A 4,509-nucleotide genomic window follows, 5' to 3' on the forward strand; every position below is an offset into this window, starting at 1 on the left:
GAACCTGAACATAGTTCTCTGCATTAATGGTGCCTTTTCAGACACGCAAGCTGCTCATGCCACAAGCACTCATGCAACCCCATACCATCAGTGATGCAGGCTTCTGAACGGAGCGTTGATAACAACTTGGGTTATCCTGTCCTCTCTGGTCCGGATGACATGGCGTCCCAGTGTTCCATAAAGAGCTTCAAATCGTGACTCATCTGACCACAGAACAGTCTTCCATTTTGCCACACTCCATTTTAAAAGACCCCTGGCCCAGTGCAAATGTCTGAGCTTGTGGAGCTTGCTTAGAAATGGCTTCCTCTTTGCACTGTAGAGTTTCAGCTGGCAACGGCGGATGGCACGGTGGATTGTGTTCACTGACAATGCTCTCTGGAAGTATTTCTGAGCCCATTCTTTTATTTCCTTGACAGTGGCATTCCTGTTCAAGGTGCAGTGATGTTTAAGGGCCCGGAGATCACAAGCATCCAGTAGAGTTTTATGGCCTTGACCCTTATGCACAGCAATTGTTCCAGATTCTCTGAATCTTTTGATGATGTTATGCACGGTTGATGATAACTTAAAAATCTTTGCTTTTTTACGCTGGGTAACACCATTCTGGTATCGCTGCACAACAAACATCTTTCTGCGCAACAATGGTGGAATTGGTGATCCTCTTACCATCTTGGCTTCAGAGAGACACTGACACCCTGAGAAGCTCTTTTTATACCCAATCAGGTTGTCAATTGACCTAATTATTGTTAATTGGTCTTCCAGCTGTTCGTTATATGCTCAATTTCCTCCTTTTCGCCACTTATTGCTACTTGTCCCAACTTTGTTGGGATTTGTTGACACTGTGAAATTTTGAATGAACATATATTTTTTTTAAATGTTACATTTACTCAGATTAAACTTTTGATCTGTCATCTATGTTCTATTAAAAATAAAATATTGACATTTGCCATCTCCACATCATTGCATTCAGTTTTTATTCACAATTTGTTTAGTGTCCCAACTTTTTTGGAATCCCGTTTGTAAATAAAATTTAATTCAAAGTCCATCAGTTTCTTTAAAGCAAGGATACACACGGATGCATGGTCCAGGACTTCTTGGTTGCTCTCTACGTTGACCACCCCTGGGGATTTGTACCAATGAGGCATCTATAAAAATAAAAATTCCACAGTTAGTAACATAGCATGTGGAAATAAAGGTACAAAAAAGTTGCAATAAAAATTTTGTACACAAGAGGATACAGTAAGGGGAAGATCAGATGACATCATGAGCAAGACAATTTTTAAAATTAAACATAGCACAAAAATAAGGATATTTTTGTTTGGTAGATTATATCTTTGTTGTAACAATGTTTCTTGGCAATAAATTTTATACTGTTGGAATCATGTTAATTTCCCTTTGAAATGGTGCCACATTTATAAGGAACATGCATTTGTGGGATGAGCAGTAGAAATGAGTATGTGGATTGTGCCAATGAAACATTAGCCCAATCCTCTCTGCCGATGCCAAAGAGCTTATTCTGTCATTGACTCGTTTGGTGAGTTGTGACTGGCTGACTGAAGTTTGAAGAAACAAGACATATTGGCAATTTAACAATGTATTATTTTAACAAATAGGAGCTTCAGTAGCGTGTGGAAGAACCATAAACAGCCAAAACAGCCCAGGACTTTCTCTTCATGATGGTCACCATCCTGGTTACACACTGCTGGTCACACATGTGGTTGTGTTGGTCACTGTGGCATGAACAGCATTCCCAAGCTGATCCCACAAGTGTTCATTGGGGTTGAGGTCAGGAGCTAGCAGGCCATTCCATCCTCTCCACTACCAAATTCTGGAGGTAGTCTCTGATAAACACCGCTCTGTGGGGGCAAGTGTTGTCATTTTGGAGGTTAGAATTTGGTCCCAGACTGTTGAGATATGGGATTGCCACTGGTTGTAGAATTTCATCTCAATATCTTTTTCTGCATTGAGATTGCTTGCAATGACGATAAACCTCATTTTTCAAGTGAAGGAGATGCCACATCACACCATCACACAAAATAAGCTGTTTGGCACTGGCAGTGAGTATTTGACAAATTTTTCACTGGCGCAATCCACATACTCAGCTCTACTGCTCATCTCACAAAAGCATGTTTCTTACAAATGTAGCACCATTTAAAAGAGAAAGTAACAGTAATGGTATATGGTTTATTGGCAAGAAGCACTGTTACAACAAAGAAATAATCAACCAGACACAAATTTCCTTACTTTTTGTGCTATGTTTATTTTTATTTTTCTGCAAGTAATCAGAGCAAATGAGTGAGGTAAAGGGTGAATTACATTAATAATTACAGTTAGATAATGCAGCATGTCCTATTTGGTGCTAAAAATAAACACTAATACTTTGACATTGTATTTTGTTATGGCTTTCATAATGTCATTTCGTATCATAGATCTCCATTTCTTTTAGGCATATCGAGATATGAATTTTTGATCATATCGCCCAGCCCTAGTTGTCGCTTGCTCACACTTTTTGTAGTGAAGACTGAGGATAGATATTAATACGAACTCAACAAAACCATTTTTTTCAAAAGTACTGCAATTTCCATTTGATACCTGATCTAAAAGTCATGTATACTGATATGCTATGTAATATTTCAATGTATCATAGTAATCAGAAAATCCTGTATTTGACCTTTAATTTCACATATCAAAAGCACAAATTTCAACTGCATCAAATAATTCCCACAATGACCCTGATTAGAATTAAATGGGTGCAACAGATGAATGAATGACAGTAAACAGTAACTGCCCTTCATAATAATTTCATAAAGAATTATCCAACAGAAACGGGTCAAATTATTAAAAAGCAATTACCTTCAGATAATTTTAGAATTTTTTAATCCATTTTCATACATGGGGTTTCTGCATCAGTAAAGTTATCATATTTCAAGGTTTTTATATATAATAATACTTTAAATTACAGGTAAGATAACATTAAATAGAGGCTAGTTTAATTCAGAGAAGGAAGTAAACAAGTAGAGAGAGAGAAAGAAAGAAATTTCCTGTCGATATTGGAAATTGAAATTTTAGTACAAGGTGAATAGGGCTGCCTTTCCAGAAATTAATGGAGGCTTGAGCAAACATAGGTCACTTGTCCTTCCACTGTCAGCAAATATCTTGCATTGGTCAAAAATTCCACTGTAATTAATTCAAATGTTAAACTTTTGTCATTCTGGAGTATCTTGCAATTATATATACATACCCAGAATAAACATCTGAGGACTCACAAGCAGGTTAAGGGTTTCAAAATCAGCAACTGTGGCACTTGCCTAAATGATGAGAATATAAATTATTTTAAGTCTTCAACATTTACCATTGCAGTTTTCAATGACATGTCAAATTAAAACCTATATGATATAGCCTAGGTCTAGTTTCAGTTTTCCTGTTTTAATGATACCTGTAAATGTGAGCCTTAAATGCAGCCAACTTCCTGAAAGTCATGGCACGACGAGACTCTCCACATTTAAAACATTTAGTACAGAGAAATAAGATGTCATTTCATATGCATTACAAAAACCAACACACTACATTTGTGATCACAGAACTGGTAGCCAACATTTAGTATTTAGACACTTTAAATGCAATACTCTTAAACTCTGATAAACAATTAAAATGTACACTCTATATAAACTAAATAACAAAAATGGGAGTCTCAAATTAGATTTGGAATGGTATGGAGCCCCTAAAGGGACTGGGGGAAAAATTAAAAAAAGACTATTGATTTTGTGTTCCCTTGCAAACATTGCATTCCCTCGCAAATACATTGCGCTCCTTTGCAAATGTTTTATGATACACAATTGTCTTTGTTACGGAGCCCCTAAAGGAACTGGGGAAAAAAAGACTTTGGCGTTCCTTCGCAAACACAATTGCGTTACCTCACAAATACTTTGTGGGCTCCGTAGTACTGTGCTTGCTGTTGATTATGTGCTTGCTGTGCGTGTCAGGTGAACTATGGAGCAGCTCGTTGAAATTTACTTTGATCTTGGACTGAAATATAAAGACATAGCATTTCTTCTCAACAGAGAACATGGATATGTTATTGGGGAGTGCCAACTGAAACGTTTGATGCTGTGTTGTTAATTGTTTAGCAAAGAGGATGAGAGAATTTAAAGTGCAAGCGCATGGACAAAGGTTACGTGAACAGTATAGAGATACAGACAATGAACACAGTTTCCAATCAGTGGGAGAGAAAGGACAGTGAACACCTAAATAAATGTGTAGCTATTGGTAGTGTATTGGAGTAATGTGTATGTGTGTGTAAACGTCAGTCAGAAAAGGGTATCCTGTTTTTACTGCAGCTTTATTAAAAAAAAAAACAAAAAAAAAAAAAAACATTTTCCAGATAAAATGAAATGCATGGTGTAGCGACCGGCTCTAGCTCCACAGCCGTGTCTGGAGTCAGTGCGCTGAGCCACGTCTCTGTAAAAATTAGCCCGCAGTGTGCCCTGAGATCTCTGTGTGTTGCGCCTTACA

The 4,509-nt window shown here is 37.4% G+C and overlaps 1 long non-coding RNA gene across 1 annotated transcript; it reads right to left on the reverse strand.

The window, feature by feature from the left end:
- Positions 1 to 1,010: 1,010 nt before the first annotated feature.
- On the reverse strand, positions 1,011 to 3,732 carry LOC136696849 (uncharacterized). Its single transcript, XR_010802645.1, has 3 exons — positions 3,434 to 3,732; positions 3,239 to 3,305; positions 1,011 to 1,142 (listed from the first exon to the last, which is right to left on the reverse strand). It is a non-coding gene; the product is annotated as an uncharacterized lncRNA (long non-coding RNA).
- Between the last annotated feature and the right edge of the window lie 777 nt (positions 3,733 to 4,509).

The sequence above is a fragment of the Hoplias malabaricus genome, chromosome 5 (assembly GCF_029633855.1).
Source record: "Hoplias malabaricus isolate fHopMal1 chromosome 5, fHopMal1.hap1, whole genome shotgun sequence".
NCBI lineage: Eukaryota > Metazoa > Chordata > Actinopteri > Characiformes > Erythrinidae > Hoplias > Hoplias malabaricus.